The sequence below is a fragment of the Aegilops tauschii genome, chromosome 3, assembly GCF_002575655.3.
Source record: "Aegilops tauschii subsp. strangulata cultivar AL8/78 chromosome 3, Aet v6.0, whole genome shotgun sequence".
NCBI classification, from domain to species: domain Eukaryota; kingdom Viridiplantae; phylum Streptophyta; class Magnoliopsida; order Poales; family Poaceae; genus Aegilops; species Aegilops tauschii.
This window is the reverse complement of record NC_053037.3, coordinates 578305059-578324701: the sequence shown is the minus strand read 5'-3', so window position 1 is coordinate 578324701 and position 19643 is coordinate 578305059.

Sequence of the window (19643 nt, the reverse complement as noted above, 5' to 3'; positions counted from 1 at the left end):
GACAATCTCTTTCGGAGTATCAGGGTTTCAGACGAGAACTCATCTGTTACACCGGCACTTCAATGTTTTTTAAACTTATTTGAACTCCAGCCTATTTTTGCGTTCAGTATGCATCATTCAAAGTGACGTCATCAATTTCCAACACGTTCTGACATCATTTGCTGTTTTTAAGTCATTTACCTATTTGTTTAGGGAGCTAAATGACGGTGAAATTGAAAATCACTACAAAATGAACTCTGGAAATGTTGGAACTTGGCATGGTATCATCATTTCGCCCGCAAAGCATGTGCAAAAGAGTAGAGAGGGTCATGGCGAAAACTGGACGCACCTCGTGTACAAACTGGACAATCTCTTTCGGAGTATCAGGGTTTCGGACGAGAACTCATCTGTTACACCGGCACTTCAATGTTTTTTAAACTTCTTTGAACTCCAGCCTATTTTTGCATTCAGTATGCATAATTCAAAGCGACGTCATCAATTTCCAACACGTTCTGACATCATTTGCTGTTTTTCAGTCATTTACCGATTTGTTTAGGGAGCTAAATGACGGTGAAATTGAAAATCACTACAAAATGAACTCTGAAAATGTTGGAACTTGGCATGGTATCATCATTTCGCCCGCACAGCATGTGCAAAAGAGTAGAGAGGGTCACGGCGAAAACTGGACGCACCTCGTGTACAAACTGGACAATCTCTTTCGGAGTATCAGGGTTTCGGACGAGAACTCATCTGTTACACCGGCACTTCAATGTTTTTTAAACTTCTTTGAACTCCAGCCTATTTTTGCGTTCAGTATGCATCATTCAAAGTGACGTCATCAATTTCCAACACGTTCTGACATCATTTGCTGTTTTTCAGTCATTTACCGATTTGTTTAGGGAGCTAAATGACGGTGAAATTGAAAATCAGTACAAAATGAACTCTGGAAATGTTGGAACTTGGCATGGTATCATCATTTCGCCCGCATAGCATGTGCAAAAGAGTAGAGAGGGTCACGGCGAAAACTGGACGCACCTCGTGTACAAACTGGACAATCTCTTTCGGAGTATCAGGGTTTCGGACGAGAACTCATCTGTTACACCGGCACTTCAATGTTTTTTAAACTTCTTTGAACTCCAGCCTATTTTTGCGTTCAGTATGCATCATTCAAAGCGACGTCATCAATTTCCAACACGTTCTGACATCATTTGCTGTTTTTCAGTCATTTACCGATTTGTTTAGGGAGCTAAATGACGGTGAAATTGAAAATCACTACAAAATGAACTCTGAAAATGTTGGAACTTGGCATGGTATCATCATTTCGCCCGCATAGCATGTGCAAAAGAGTAGAGAGGGTCACGGCGAAAGCTGGACGCACCTCGTGTACAAAATGGACAATCTCTTTCGGAGTATGAGGGTTTCGGACGAGAACTCATCTGTTACACGGGCACTTCAATGTTTTTTAAACTTATTTGAACTCCAGCCTATTTTTGCGTTCAGTATGCATCATTCAAAGCGACGTCATCAATTTCCAACACGTTCTGACATCATTTGCTGTTATTCAGTCATTTACCGATTTGTTTAGGGAGCTAAATGACGGTGAAATTGAAAATCACTACAGAATGAACTCTGAAAATGATGGAACTTGGCATGGCATCATCATTTCGCCCGCATAGCATGTGCAAAAGAGTAGAGAGGGTCACGGCGAAAACTGGACGCACCTCGTGTACAAACTGGACAATCTCTTTCGGAGTATCAGGGTTTCGGACGAGAAGTCATCTGTTACACGGGCACTTCAATGTTTTTTAAACTTCTTTGAACTCCAGCCTATTTTTGCGTTCAGTATGCATCATTCAAAGCGACGTCATCAATTTCCAACACGTTCTGACATCATTTGCTGTTATTCAGTCATTTACCGATTTGTTTAGGGAGCTAAATGACGGTGAAATTGAAAATCACTACAAAATGAACTCTGAAAATGATGGAACTTGGCATGGCATCATCATTTCGCCCGCATAGCATGTGCAAAAGAGTAGAGAGGGTCACGGCGAAAACTGGACGCACCTCGTGTACAAACTGGACAATCTCTTTCGGAGTATCAGGGTTTCGGACGAGAACTCATCTGTTACACCGGCACTTCAATGTTTTTTAAACTTATTTGAACTCCAGCCTATTTTTGCGTTCAGTATGCATCATTCAAAGTGACGTCATCAATTTCCAACACGTTCTGACATCATTTGCTGTTTTTCAGTCATTTACCGATTTGTTTAGGGAGCTAAATGACGGTGAAATTGAAAATCACTACAAAATGAACTCTGGAAATGTTGGAACTTGGCATGGTATCATCATTTCGCCCGCATAGCATGTGCAAAAGAGTAGAGAGGGTCACGGCGAAAGCTGGACGCACCTCGTGTACAAACTGGACAATCTCTTTCGGAGTATCAGGGTTTCGGACGAGAACTCATCTGTTACACCAGCACTTCAATGTTTTTTAAACTTCTTTGAACTCCAGCCTATTTTTGCGTTCAGTATGCATCATTCAAAGCGACGTCATCAATTTCCAACACGTTCTGACATCATTCGCTTTTTTTCAGTCATTTACCGATTTGTTTAGGGAGCTAAATGACGGTGAAATTGAAAATCACTACAAAATGAACTCTGAAAATGTTGGAACTTGGCATGGTATCATCATTTCGCCCGCACAGCATGTGTAAAAGAGTAGAGAGGGTCACGGCGAAAACTGGACGTACCTCGTGTACAAACTGGACAATCTCTTTCGGAGTATCAGGGTTTCGGACGAGAACTCATCTGTTACACCGGCACTTCAATGTTTTTTAAACTTATTTGAACTCCAGCCTATTTTTGCGTTCAGTATGCATCATTCAAAGTGACGTCATCAATTTCCAACACGTTCTGACATCATTTGCTGTTTTTCAGTCATTTACCGATTTGTTTAGGGAGCTAAATGACGGTGAAATTGAAAATCACTACAAAATGAACTCTGGAAATGTTGGAACTTGGCATGGTATCATCATTTCGCCCGCAAAGCATGTGCAAAAGAGTAGAGAGGGTCACGGCGAAAACTGGACGCACCTCGTGTACAAACTGGACAATCTCTTTCGGAGTATCAGGGTTTCGGACGAGAACTCATCTGTTACACCGGCACTTCAATGTTTTTTAAACTTCTTTGAACTCCAGCCTATTTTTGCGTTCAGTATGCATCATTCCAAGCGACGTCATCAATTTCCAACACGTTCTGACATCATTTGCTGTTTTTCAGTCATTTACCGATTTGTTTAGGGAGCTAAATGACGGTGAAATTGAAAATCACTACAAAATGAACTCTGAAAATGTTGGAACTTGGCATGGTATCATCATTTCGCCCGCATAGCATGTGCAAAAGAGTAGAGAGGGTCACGGCGAAAACTGGACGCACCTCGTGTACAAAATGGACAATCTCTTTCGGAGTATCAGGGTTTCGGACGAGAACTCATCTGTTACACGGGCACTTCAATGTTTTTTAAACTTATTTGAACTCCAGCCTATTTTTGCATTCAGTATGCATCATTCAAAGCGACATCATCAATTTCCAACACGTTCTGACATCATTTGCTGTTTTTCAGTCATTTACCGATTTGTTTAGGGAGCTAAATGACGGTGAAATTGAAAACCACTACAAAATGAACTCTGAAAATGATGGAACTTGGCATGGCATCATCATTTCGCCCGCATAGCATGTGCAAAAGAGTAGAGAGGGTCACGGCGAAAACTGGACGCACCTCGTGTACAAAATGGACAATCTCTTTCGGAGTATCAGGGTTTCGGACGAGAACTCATCTGTTACACGGGCACTTCAATGTTTTTTAAACTTATTTGAACTCCAGCCTATTTTTGCGTTCAGTATGCATCATTCAAAGTGACGTCATCAATTTCCAACACGTTCTGACATCATTTGCTGTTTTTCAGTCATTTACCGATTTGTTTAGGGAGCTAAATGACGGTGAAATTGAAAATCACTACAAAATGAACTCTGAAAATGTTGGAACTTGGCATGGTATCATCATTTCGCCCGCATAGCATGTGCAAAAGAGTAGAGAGGGTCACGGCGAAAGCTGGACGCACCTCGTGTACAAAATGGACAATCTCTTTCGGAGTATGAGGGTTTCGGACGAGAACTCATCTGTTACACGGGCACTTCAATGTTTTTTAAACTTATTTGAACTCCAGCCTATTTTTGCGTTCAGTATGCATCATTCAAAGCGACGTCATCAATTTCCAACACGTTCTGACATCATTTGCTGTTATTCAGTCATTTACCGATTTGTTTAGGGAGCTAAATGACGGTGAAATTGAAAATCACTACAGAATGAACTCTGAAAATGATGGAACTTGGCATGGCATCATCATTTCGCCCGCATAGCATGTGCAAAAGAGTAGAGAGGGTCACGGCGAAAACTGGACGCACCTCGTGTACAAACTGGACAATCTCTTTCGGAGTATCAGGGTTTCGGACGAGAAGTCATCTGTTACACGGGCACTTCAATGTTTTTTAAACTTCTTTGAACTCCAGCCTATTTTTGCGTTCAGTATGCATCATTCAAAGCGACGTCATCAATTTCCAACACGTTCTGACATCATTTGCTGTTATTCAGTCATTTACCGATTTGTTTAGGGAGCTAAATGACGGTGAAATTGAAAATCACTACAAAATGAACTCTGAAAATGATGCAACTTGGCATGGCATCATCATTTCGCCCGCATAGCATGTGCAAAAGAGTAGAGAGGGTCACGGCGAAAACTGGACGCACCTCGTGTACAAACTGGACAATCTCTTTCGGAGTATCAGGGTTTCGGACGAGAACTCATCTGTTACACCGGCACTTCAATGTTTTTTAAACTTATTTGAACTCCAGCCTATTTTTGCGTTCAGTATGCATCATTCAAAGTGACGTCATCAATTTCCAACACGTTCTGACATCATTTGCTGTTTTTCAGTCATTTACCGATTTGTTTAGGGAGCTAAATGACGGTGAAATTGAAAATCACTACAAAATGAACTCTGGAAATGTTGGAACTTGGCATGGTATCATCATTTCGCCCGCATAGCATGTGCAAAAGAGTAGAGAGGGTCACGGCGAAAGCTGGACGCACCTCGTGTACAAACTGGACAATCTCTTTCGGAGTATCAGGGTTTCGGACGAGAACTCATCTGTTACACCAGCACTTCAATGTTTTTTAAACTTCTTTGAACTCCAGCCTATTTTTGCGTTCAGTATGCATCATTCAAAGCGACGTCATCAATTTCCAACACGTTCTGACATCATTCGCTTTTTTTCAGTCATTTACCGATTTGTTTAGGGAGCTAAATGACGGTGAAATTGAAAATCACTACAAAATGAACTCTGAAAATGTTGGAACTTGGCATGGTATCATCATTTCGCCCGCACAGCATGTGTAAAAGAGTAGAGAGGGTCACGGCGAAAACTGGACGTACCTCGTGTACAAACTGGACAATCTCTTTCGGAGTATCAGGGTTTCGGACGAGAACTCATCTGTTACACCGGCACTTCAATGTTTTTTAAACTTATTTGAACTCCAGCCTATTTTTGCGTTCAGTATGCATCATTCAAAGTGACGTCATCAATTTCCAACACGTTCTGACATCATTTGCTGTTTTTCAGTCATTTACCGATTTGTTTAGGGAGCTAAATGACGGTGAAATTGAAAATCACTACAAAATGAACTCTGGAAATGTTGGAACTTGGCATGGTATCATCATTTCGCCCGCAAAGCATGTGCAAAAGAGTAGAGAGGGTCACGGCGAAAACTGGACGCACCTCGTGTACAAACTGGACAATCTCTTTCGGAGTATCAGGGTTTCGGACGAGAACTCATCTGTTACACCGGCACTTCAATGTTTTTTAAACTTCTTTGAACTCCAGCCTATTTTTGCGTTCAGTATGCATCATTCAAAGCGACGTCATCAATTTCCAACACGTTCTGACATCATTTGCTGTTTTTCAGTCATTTACCGATTTGTTTAGGGAGCTAAATGACGGTGAAATTGAAAATCACTACAAAATGAACTCTGAAAATGTTGGAACTTGGCATGGTATCATCATTTCGCCCGCATAGCATGTGCAAAAGAGTAGAGAGGGTCACGGCGAAAACTGGACGCACCTCGTGTACAAAATGGACAATCTCTTTCGGAGTATCAGGGTTTCGGACGAGAACTCATCTGTTACACGGGCACTTCAATGTTTTTTAAACTTATTTGAACTCCAGCCTATTTTTGCATTCAGTATGCATCATTCAAAGCGACATCATCAATTTCCAACACGTTCTGACATCATTTGCTGTTTTTCAGTCATTTACCGATTTGTTTAGGGAGCTAAATGACGGTGAAATTGAAAACCACTACAAAATGAACTCTGAAAATGATGGAACTTGGCATGGCATCATCATTTCGCCCGCATAGCATGTGCAAAAGAGTAGAGAGGGTCACGGCGAAAACTGGACGCACCTCGTGTACAAAATGGACAATCTCTTTCGGAGTATCAGGGTTTCGGACGAGAACTCATCTGTTACACGGGCACTTCAATGTTTTTTAAACTTATTTGAACTCCAGCCTATTTTTGCGTTCAGTATGCATCATTCAAAGCGACGTCATCAGTTTCCAACACGTTTTGACATCATTTGCTGTTTTTCAGTCATTTACCGATTTGTTTTGGGAGCTAAATGACGGTGAAATTGAAAATCACTACAAAATTAACTCTGAAAATGTTGGAACTTGGCATGGTATCATCATTTCGCCCGCATAGCATGTGCAAAAGAGTAGAGAGGTTCACGGCGAAAACTGGACGCACCTCGTGTACAAAATGGACAATCTCTTTCGGAGTATCAGGGTTTCGGACGAGAACTCATCTGTTACACGGGCACTTCAATGTTTTTTAAACTTCTTTGAACTCCAGCCTATTTTTGCGTTCAGTATGCATCATTCAAAGCGACGTCATCAATTTCCAACACGTTCTGACATCATTTGCTGTTTTTCAGTCATTTACCGATTTGTTTAGGGAGCTAAATGACGGTGAAATTGAAAATCACTACAAAATGAACTCTGAAAATGTTGGAACTTGGCATGGTATCATCATTTCGCCCGCATAGCATGAGCAAAAGAGTAGAGAGGGTCACGGCGAAAACTGGACGCACCTCGTGTACAAACTGGACAATCTCTTTCGGAGTATCAGGGTTTCGGACGAGAACTCATCTGTTACACCGGCAATTCAATGTTTTTTAAACTTCTTTGAACTCCAGCCTATTTTTGCGTTCAGTATGCATCATTCAAAGTGACATCATCAATTTCCAACATGTTCTGACATCATTTGCTGTTTTTCAGTCATTTACCGATTTGTTTAGGGAGCTAAATGACGGTGAAATTGAAAATCACTACAAAATGAACTCTGAAAATGTTGGAACTTGGCATGGTATCATCATTTCGCCCGCATAGCATGTGCAAAAGAGTAGAGAGGGTCACGGCGAAAACTGGATGCACCTCGTGTACAAACTGGACAATCTCTTTCGGAGTATCAGAGTTTCGGACGAGAACCCATCTGTTACACCGGCACTTCAATGTTTTTTAAACTTCTTTGAACTCCAGCCTATTTTTGCGTTCAGTATGCATCATTCAAAGCGAAGTCATCAATTTCCAACACGTTCTGACATCATTTGCTGTTTTTCAGTCATTTACCGATTTGTTTAGGGAGCTAAATGACGGTGAAATTGAAAATCACTACAAAATGAACTCTGAAAATGTTGGAACTTGGCATGGTATCATTATTTCGCCCGCATAGCATGTGCAAAAGAGTAGAGAGGTTCACGGCGAAAACTGGACGCACCTCGTGTACAAAATGGACAATCTCTTTTGGAGTATCAGGGTTTCGGACGAGAACTCATCTGTTACACGGGCACTTCAATGTTTTTTAAACTTATTTGAACTCCAGCCTTTTTTTGCGTTCAGTATGCATCATTCAAAGCGACGTCATCAATTTCCAACACGTTCTGACATCATTTGCTGTTTTTCAGTCATTTACCGATTTGTTTAGGGAGCTAAATGACGGTGAAATTGAAAATCACTACAAAATGAACTCTGAAAATGATGGAACTTGGCATGGTATCATCATTTCGCCCGCATAGCATGTGCAAAAGAGTAGAGAGGGTCACGGCGCAAATAGGACGCACCTCGTGTACAGAATGGACAATCTCTTTCGGAGTATCAGGGTTTCGGACGAGAACTCATCTGTTACACGGGCACTTCAATGTTTTTTAAACTTATTTGAACTCCAGCCTATTTTTGCGTTCAGTATGCATCATTCAAAGCGACGTCATCAATTTCCAGCACGTTCTGACATCATTTGTTGTTTTTCAGTCATTTACCGATTTGTTTAGGGAGCTAAATGACGGTGAAATTGAAAATCACTACAAAATGAACTCTGAAAATGATGGAACTTGGCATGGTATCATCATTTCGCCCACATAGCATGAGCAAAAGAGTAGAGAGGGTCACGGCGAAAACTGGACGCACCTCGTGTACAAACTGGACAATCTCTTTCGGAGTATCAGGGTTTCGGACGAGAACTCATCTGTTACACCGGCACTTCAATGTTTTTTAAACTTATTTGAACTCCAGCCTATTTTTGCGTTCAGTATGCATCATTCAAAGGGACGTCATCAATTTCCAACACGTTCTGACATCATATGCTGTTTTACAGTCATTTACCCATTTGTTTAGGGAGCTAAATGACGATGAAATTGAAAATCACTACAAAATGAACTCTGAAAATGTTGGAACTTGGCATGGTATCATCATTTCGCCCGCATAGCATGTGCAAAAGAGTAGAGAGGGTCACGGCGAAAACTGGATGCACCTCGTGTACAAAATGGACAATCTCTTTCGGAGTATCAGGGTTTCGAACGAGAACTCATCTGTTACACAGGCACTTCAATGTTTTTTAAACTTCTTTGAACTCCAGCCTATTTTTGCGTTCAGTATGCATCATTCAAAGCGATGTCATCAATTTCCAACACGTTCGGACATCATATGCTGTTTTACAGTCATTTACCGATTTGTTTAGGGAGCTAAATGACGGTGAAATTGAAAATCACTACAAAATGAACTCTGAAAATGTTGGAACTTGGCATGGTATCATCATTTCGCCCGCATAGCATGTGCAAAAGAGTAGAGAGGGTCACGGCGCAAACAGGACGCACCTCGTGTACAGAATGGACAATCTCTTTCGGAGTATCAGGGTTTCGGACGAGAACTCATCTGTTACACGGGCACTTCAATGTTTTTTAAACTTATTTGAACTCCAGCCTATTTTTGCGTTCAGTATGCATCATTCAAAGCGACGTCATCAATTTCCAGCACGTTCTGACATCATTTGTTGTTTTTCAGTCATTTACCGATTTGTTTAGGGAGCTAAATGACGGTGTAATTGAAAATCACTACAAAATGAACTCTGAAAATGATGGAACTTGGCATGGTATCATCATTTCGCCCACATAGCATGAGCAAAAGAGTAGAGAGGGTCACGGCGAAAACTGGACGCACCTCGTGTACAAACTGGACTATCTCTTTCGGAGTATCAGGGTTTCGGACGAGAACTCATCTGTTACACCGGCACTTCAATGTTTTTTAAACTTATATGAACTCCAGCCTATTTTTGCGTTCAGTATGCATCATTCAAAGGGACGTCATCAATTTCCAACACGTTCTGACATCATATGCTGTTTTACAGTCATTTACCCATTTGTTTAGGGAGCTAAATGACGATGAAATTGAAAATCACTACAAAATGAACTCTGAAAATGTTGGAACTTGGCATGGTATCATCATTTCGCCCGCATAGCATGTGCAAAAGAGTAGAGAGGGTCACGGCGAAAACTGGATGCACCTCGTGTACAAAATGGACAATCTCTTTCGGAGTATCAGGGTTTCGAACGAGAACTCATCTGTTACACGGGCACTTCAATGTTTTTTAAACTTCTTTGAACTCCAGCCTATTTTTGCGTTCAGTATGCATCATTCACAGCGACGTCATCAATTTCCAACACGTTCTGACATCATATGCTGTTTTACAGTCATTTACCGATTTGTTTAGGGAGCTAAATGACGGTGAAATTGAAAATCACTACAAAATGAACTCTGAAAATGTTGGAACTTGGCATGGTATCATCATTTCGCCCGCATAGCATGTGCAAAAGAGTAGAGAGGGTCACGGCGCAAACAGGACGCACCTCGTGTACAGAATGGACAATCTCTTTCGGAGTATCAGGGTTTCGGACGAGAACTCATCTGTTACACGGGCACTTCAATGTTTTTTAAACTTATTTGAACTCCAGCCTATTTTTGCGTTCAGTATGCATCATTCAAAGCGACGTCATCAATTTCCAGCACGTTCTGACATCATTTGCTGTTTTTGAGTCATTTACCGATTTGTTTAGGGAGCTAAATGACGGTGAAATTGAAAATCACTACAAATGAACTCTGAAAATGTTGGAACTTGGCATGGTATCATCAGTTCGCCCGCATAGCATGTGCAAAAGAGTAGAGAGGGTCACGGCGAAAACTGGACGAACCTCGTGTACAAAATGGACAATCTCTTGCGGAGTATCAGGGTTTCGGACGAGAACTCATCTGTTACACCGGCACTTCAATGTTTTTTAAACTTATTTGAACTCCAGCCTATTTTTGCGTTCAGTATGCATCATCAAAGCGACGTCATCAATTTCCAACACGTTCTGACATCATTTGCTGTTTTTGAGTCATTTACCGATTTGTTTAGGGAGCTAAATGATGGTGAAATTGAAAATCACTACAAAATGAACTCTGAAAATGATGGAACTTGGCATGGCATCATCATTTCGCCCGCATAGCATGTGCAAAAGAGTAGAGAGGGTCACGGCGAAAACTGGACGCACCTTGTGTATAAAATGGACAATCTCTTTAAGAGTATCAGGGTTTCGGACGAGAACTCATCTGTTACACGGGCACTTCAATGTTTTTTAAACAGATTTGAACTCCAGCCTATTTTTGCGTTCAATATGCATCATTCAAAGCAACGTCATCAATTTCAACACGTTCTGACATCATATGCTGTTTTACAGTCATTTACCGATTTGTTTAGAGAGCTAAATGACGGTGAAATTGAAAATCACTACAAATGAACTCTGAAAATGTTGGAACTTGGCATGGTATCATCAGTTCGCCCGCATAGCATGTGCAAAAGAGTAGAGAGGGTCACGGCGAAAACTGGACGAACCTCGTGTACAAAATGGACAATCTCTTGCGGAGTATCAGGGTTTCGGACGAGAACTCATCTGTTACACCGGCACTTCAATGTTTTTTAAACTTATTTGAACTCCAGCCTATTTTTGCGGTCAGTATGCATCATCAAAGCGACGTCATCAATTTCCAACACGTTCTGACATCATTTGCTGTTTTTGAGTCATTTACCGATTTGTTTAGGGAGCTAAATGATGGTGAAATTGAAAATCACTACAAAATGAACTCTGAAAATGATGGAACTTGGCATGGCATCATCATTTCGCCCGCATAGCATGTGCAAAAGAGTAGAGAGGGTCACGGCGAAAACTGGACGCACCTTGTGTATAAAATGGACAATCTCTTTAAGAGTATCAGGGTTTCGGACGAGAACTCATCTGTTACACGGGCACTTCAATGTTTTTTAAACAGATTTGAACTCCAGCCTATTTTTGCGTTCAGTATGCATCATTCAAAGCGATGTCATCAATTTCCAACACGTTCTGACATCATTTGCTGTTTTTCAGTCATTTACCGATTTGTTTAGGGAGCTAAATGACGGTGAAATTGAAAATCACTACAAAATGAACTCTGAAAATGATGGAACTTGGCATGGTATCATCATTTCGCCCGCATAGCATGTGCAAAAGAGTAGAGAGGGTCACGGCGCAAATAGGACGCACCTCGTGTACAGAATGGACAATCTCTTTCGGAGTATCAGGGTTTCGGACGAGAACTCATCTGTTACACGGGCACTTCAATGTTTTTTAAACTTATTTGAACTCCAGCCTATTTTTGCGTTCAGTATGCATCATTCAAAGCGACGTCATCAATTTCCAGCACGTTCTGACATCATTTGTTGTTTTTCAGTCATTTACCGATTTGTTTAGGGAGCTAAATGACGGTGAAATTGAAAATCACTACAAAATGAACTCTGAAAATGATGGAACTTGGCATGGTATCATCATTTCGCCCGCATAGCATGTGCAAAAGAGTAGAGAGGGTCACGGCGAAAACTGGACGCACCTTGTGTATAAAATGGACAATCTCTTTAAGAGTATCAGGGTTTCGGACGAGAACTCATCTGTTACACGGGCACTTCAATGTTTTTTAAACAGATTTGAACTCCAGCCTATTTTTGCGTTCAGTATGCATCATTCAAAGCGACGTCATCAATTTCCAACACGTTCTGACATCATTTGCTGTTTTTCAGTCATTTACCGATTTGTTTAGGGAGCTAAATGACGGTGAAATTGAAAATCACTACAAAATGAACTCTGAAAATGATGGAACTTGGCATGGTATCATCATTTCGCCCGCATAGCATGTGCAAAAGAGTAGAGAGGGTCACGGCGCAAATAGGACGCACCTCGTGTACAGAATGGACAATCTCTTTCGGAGTATCAGGGTTTCGGACGAGAACTCATCTGTTACACGGGCACTTCAATGTTTTTTAAACTTATTTGAACTCCAGCCTATTTTTGCGTTCAGTATGCATCATTCAAAGCGACGTCATCAATTTCCAGCACGTTCTGACATCATTTGTTGTTTTTCAGTCATTTACCGATTTGTTTAGGGAGCTAAATGACGGTGAAATTGAAAATCACTACAAAATGAACTCTGAAAATGATGGAACTTGGCATGGTATCATCATTTCGCCCACATAGCATGAGCAAAAGAGTAGAGAGGGTCACGGCGAAAACTGGACGCACCTCGTGTACAAACTGGACAATCTCTTTCGGAGTATCAGGGTTTCGGACGAGAACTCATCTGTTACACCGGCACTTCAATGTTTTTTAAACTTATTTGAACTCCAGCCTATTTTTGCGTTCAGTATGCATCATTCAAAGGGACGTCATCAATTTCCAACACGTTCTGACATCATATGCTGTTTTACAGTCATTTACCCATTTGTTTAGGGAGCTAAATGACGATGAAATTGAAAATCACTACAAAATGAACTCTGAAAATGTTGGAACTTGGCATGGTATCATCATTTCGCCCGCATAGCATGTGCAAAAGAGTAGAGAGGGTCACGGCGAAAACTGGATGCACCTCGTGTACAAAATGGACAATCTCTTTCGGAGTATCAGGGTTTCGAACGAGAACTCATCTGTTACACAGGCACTTCAATGTTTTTTAAACTTCTTTGAACTCCAGCCTATTTTTGCGTTCAGTATGCATCATTCAAAGCGATGTCATCAATTTCCAACACGTTCGGACATCATATGCTGTTTTACAGTCATTTACCGATTTGTTTAGGGAGCTAAATGACGGTGAAATTGAAAATCACTACAAAATGAACTCTGAAAATGTTGGAACTTGGCATGGTATCATCATTTCGCCCGCATAGCATGTGCAAAAGAGTAGAGAGGGTCACGGCGCAAACAGGACGCACCTCGTGTACAGAATGGACAATCTCTTTCGGAGTATCAGGGTTTCGGACGAGAACTCATCTGTTACACGGGCACTTCAATGTTTTTTAAACTTATTTGAACTCCAGCCTATTTTTGCGTTCAGTATGCATCATTCAAAGCGACGTCATCAATTTCCAGCACGTTCTGACATCATTTGTTGTTTTTCAGTCATTTACCGATTTGTTTAGGGAGCTAAATGACGGTGTAATTGAAAATCACTACAAAATGAACTCTGAAAATGATGGAACTTGGCATGGTATCATCATTTCGCCCACATAGCATGAGCAAAAGAGTAGAGAGGGTCACGGCGAAAACTGGACGCACCTCGTGTACAAACTGGACTATCTCTTTCGGAGTATCAGGGTTTCGGACGAGAACTCATCTGTTACACCGGCACTTCAATGTTTTTTAAACTTATATGAACTCCAGCCTATTTTTGCGTTCAGTATGCATCATTCAAAGGGACGTCATCAATTTCCAACACGTTCTGACATCATATGCTGTTTTACAGTCATTTACCCATTTGTTTAGGGAGCTAAATGACGATGAAATTGAAAATCACTACAAAATGAACTCTGAAAATGTTGGAACTTGGCATGGTATCATCATTTCGCCCGCATAGCATGTGCAAAAGAGTAGAGAGGGTCACGGCGAAAACTGGATGCACCTCGTGTACAAAATGGACAATCTCTTTCGGAGTATCAGGGTTTCGAACGAGAACTCATCTGTTACACGGGCACTTCAATGTTTTTTAAACTTCTTTGAACTCCAGCCTATTTTTGCGTTCAGTATGCATCATTCACAGCGACGTCATCAATTTCCAACACGTTCTGACATCATATGCTGTTTTACAGTCATTTACCGATTTGTTTAGGGAGCTAAATGACGGTGAAATTGAAAATCACTACAAAATGAACTCTGAAAATGTTGGAACTTGGCATGGTATCATCATTTCGCCCGCATAGCATGTGCAAAAGAGTAGAGAGGGTCACGGCGCAAACAGGACGCACCTCGTGTACAGAATGGACAATCTCTTTCGGAGTATCAGGGTTTCGGACGAGAACTCATCTGTTACACGGGCACTTCAATGTTTTTTAAACTTATTTGAACTCCAGCCTATTTTTGCGTTCAGTATGCATCATTCAAAGCGACGTCATCAATTTCCAGCACGTTCTGACATCATTTGCTGTTTTTGAGTCATTTACCGATTTGTTTAGGGAGCTAAATGACGGTGAAATTGAAAATCACTACAAATGAACTCTGAAAATGTTGGAACTTGGCATGGTATCATCAGTTCGCCCGCATAGCATGTGCAAAAGAGTAGAGAGGGTCACGGCGAAAACTGGACGAACCTCGTGTACAAAATGGACAATCTCTTGCGGAGTATCAGGGTTTCGGACGAGAACTCATCTGTTACACCGGCACTTCAATGTTTTTTAAACTTATTTGAACTCCAGCCTATTTTTGCGTTCAGTATGCATCATCAAAGCGACGTCATCAATTTCCAACACGTTCTGACATCATTTGCTGTTTTTGAGTCATTTACCGATTTGTTTAGGGAGCTAAATGATGGTGAAATTGAAAATCACTACAAAATGAACTCTGAAAATGATGGAACTTGGCATGGCATCATCATTTCGCCCGCATAGCATGTGCAAAAGAGTAGAGAGGGTCACGGCGAAAACTGGACGCACCTTGTGTATAAAATGGACAATCTCTTTAAGAGTATCAGGGTTTCGGACGAGAACTCATCTGTTACACGGGCACTTCAATGTTTTTTAAACAGATTTGAACTCCAGCCTATTTTTGCGTTCAATATGCATCATTCAAAGCAACGTCATCAATTTCAACACGTTCTGACATCATATGCTGTTTTACAGTCATTTACCGATTTGTTTAGAGAGCTAAATGACGGTGAAATTGAAAATCACTACAAATGAACTCTGAAAATGTTGGAACTTGGCATGGTATCATCAGTTCGCCCGCATAGCATGTGCAAAAGAGTAGAGAGGGTCACGGCGAAAACTGGACGAACCTCGTGTACAAAATGGACAATCTCTTGCGGAGTATCAGGGTTTCGGACGAGAACTCATCTGTTACACCGGCACTTCAATGTTTTTTAAACTTATTTGAACTCCAGCCTATTTTTGCGGTCAGTATGCATCATCAAAGCGACGTCATCAATTTCCAACACGTTCTGACATCATTTGCTGTTTTTGAGTCATTTACCGATTTGTTTAGGGAGCTAAATGATGGTGAAATTGAAAATCACTACAAAATGAACTCTGAAAATGATGGAACTTGGCATGGCATCATCATTTCGCCCGCATAGCATGTGCAAAAGAGTAGAGAGGGTCACGGCGAAAACTGGACGCACCTTGTGTATAAAATGGACAATCTCTTTAAGAGTATCAGGGTTTCGGACGAGAACTCATCTGTTACACGGGCACTTCAATGTTTTTTAAACAGATTTGAACTCCAGCCTATTTTTGCGTTCAGTATGCATCATTCAAAGCGATGTCATCAATTTCCAACACGTTCTGACATCATTTGCTGTTTTTCAGTCATTTACCGATTTGTTTAGGGAGCTAAATGACGGTGAAATTGAAAATCACTACAAAATGAACTCTGAAAATGATGGAACTTGGCATGGTATCATCATTTCGCCCGCATAGCATGTGCAAAAGAGTAGAGAGGGTCACGGCGAAAACTGGACGCACCTCGTGTACAAAATGGACAATCTCTTTCAGAGTATCAGGGTTTCGGACGAGAACTCATCTGTTACACGGGCACTTCAATGTTTTTTAAACTTATTTGAACTCCAGCCTATTTTTGCGTTCAGTATGCATCATTCAAAGCGACGTCATCAATTTCCAACATGTTCTGACATCATTTGCTGTTTTTCAGTCATTTACCGATTTGTTTAGGGAGCTAAATGACGGTGAAATTGAAAATCACTACAAAATGAACTCTGAAAATGATGGAACTTGGCATGGTATCATCATTTTGCCCGCATAGCATGTGCAAAAGAGTAGGGAGGGTCACGGCGAAAACAGGACGCACCTCGTGTACAAACTGGACAATCTCTTTCGGAGTATCAGGGATTCGGACGAGAACTCATCTGTTACACGGGCACTTCAATGTTTTTTAATCTTATTTGAACTCCAACCTATTTTTGCGTTCAATATGCATCATTCAAAGCAACGTCATCAATTTCAACACGTTCTGACATCATATGCTGTTTTACAGTCATTTACCGATTTGTTTAGAGAGCTAAATGACGGTGAAATTGAAAATCACTACAAATGAACTCTGAAAATGTTGGAACTTGGCATGGTATCATCAGTTCGCCCGCATAGCATGTGCAAAAGAGTAGAGAGGGTCACGGCGAAAACTGGACGAACCTCGTGTACAAAATGGACAATCTCTTGCGGAGTATCAGGGTTTCGGACGAGAACTCATCTGTTACACCGGCACTTCAATGTTTTTTAAACTTATTTGAACTCCAGCCTATTTTTGCGTTCAGTATGCATCATCAAAGCGACGTCATCAATTTCCAACACGTTCTGACATCATTTGCTGTTTTTGAGTCATTTACCGATTTGTATAGGGAGCTAAATGATGGTGAAATTGAAAATCACTACAAAATGAACTCTGAAAATGATGGAACTTGGCATGGCATCATCATTTCGCCCGCATAGCATGTGCAAAAGAGTAGAGAGGGTCACGGCGAAAACTGGACGCACCTTGTGTATAAAATGGACAATCTCTTTCAGAGTATCAGGGTTTCGGACGAGAACTCATCTGTTACACGGGCACTTCAATGTTTTTTAAACAGATTTGAACTCCAACCTATTTTTGCGTTCAGTATGCATCATTCAAAGCGATGTCATCAATTTCCAACACGTTCTGACATCATTTGCTGTTTTTCAGTCATTTACCGATTTGTTTAGGGAGCTAAATGACGGTGAAATTGAAAATCACTACAAAATGAACTCTGAAAATGATGGAACTTGGCATGGTATCATCATTTCGCCCGCATAGCATGTGCAAAAGAGTAGAGAGGGTCACGGCGAAAACTGGACGCACCTCGTGTACAAAATGGACAATCTCTTTCAGAGTATCAGGGTTTCGGACGAGAACTCATTTGTTACACGGGCACTTCAATGTTTTTTAAACTTATTTGAACTCCAGCCTATTTTTGCGTTCAGTATGCATCATTCAAAGCGACGTCATCAATTTCCAACACGTTCTGACATCATTTGCTGTTTTTCAGTCATTTACCGATTTGTTTAGGGAGCTAAATGACGGTGAAATTGAAAATCACTACAAAATGAACTCTGAAAATGATGGAACTTGGCATGGTATCATCATTTTGCCCGCATAGCATGTGCAAAAGAGTAGGGAGGGTCACGACGAAAACTGGATGCACCTCGTGTACAAACTGGACAATCTCTTTCGGAGTATCAGGGATTCGGACGAGAACTCATCTGTTACACGGGCACTTCAATGTTTTTTAATCTTATTTGAACTCCAACCTATTTTTGCGTTCAATATGCATCATTCAAAGCAACGTCATCAATTTCAACACGTTCTGACATCATATGCTGTTTTACAGTCATTTACCGATTTGTTTAGAGAGCTAAATGACGGTGAAATTGAAAATCACTACAAATGAACTCTGAAAATGTTGGAACTTGGCATGGTATCATCAGTTCGCCCGCATAGCATGTGCAAAAGAGTAGAGAGGGTCACGGCGAAAACTGGACGAACCTCGTGTACAAAATGGACAATCTCTTGCGGAGTATCAGGGTTTCGGACGAGAACTCATCTGTTACACCGGCACTTCACTGTTTTTTAAACTTATTTGAACTCCAGCCTATTTTTGCATTCAGTATGCATCATCAAAGCGACGTCATCAATTTCCAACACGTTCTGACATCATTTGCTGTTTTTGAGTCATTTACCGATTTGTTTAGGGAGCTAAATGATGGTGAAATTGAAAATCACTACAAAATGAACTCTGAAAATGATGGAACTTGGCATGGCATCATCATTTCGCCCGCATAGCATGTGCAAAAGAGTAGAGAGGGTCACGGCAAAAACTGGACGCACCTTGTGTATAACATGGACAATCTCTTTCAGAGTATCAGGGTTTCGGACGAGAACTCATCTGTTACACGGGCACTTCAATGTTTTTTAAACAGATTTGAACTCCAGCCTATTTTTGCGTTCAGTATGCATCATTCAAAGCGATGTCATCAATTTCCAACACGTTCTGACATCAGTTGCTGTTTTTCAGTCATTTACCGATTTGTTTAGGGGAGCTAAATGACGGTGAAATTGAAAATCACTACAAAATGAACTCTGAAAATGATGGAACTTGGCATGGTATCATCATTTCGCCCGCATAGCATGTGCAAAAGAGTAGAGAGGGTCACGGCGAAAAATGGACGCACCTCGTGTACAAACTGGACAATCTCTTTCGGAGTATCAGGGATTCGGACGAGCACTCATCTGTTACACGTCCACTTCAATGTTTTTTAAACTTATTTGAACTCCAGCCTATTTTTGCGTTCAGTATGCATCATTCAAAGCGACGTCATCAATTTCCAACACGTTCTGACATCATTTGCTGTTTTTCAGTCATTTACCGATTTGTTTAGGGAGCTAAATGACGGTGAAATTGAAAATCACTACAAAATGAACTCTGAAAATGATGGAACTTGGCATGGTATCATCATTTCGCCCGCATAGCATGTGCAAAAGAGTAGAGAGGGTCACGGCGAAAACTGGACGCACCTCGTGTACAAACTGGACAATCTCTTTCGGAGTATCAGGGTTTCGGACGAGAACTCATCTGTTACACCGGCACTTCAATGTTTTTTAAACTTCTTTGAACTCCAGCCTATTTTTGCGTTCAG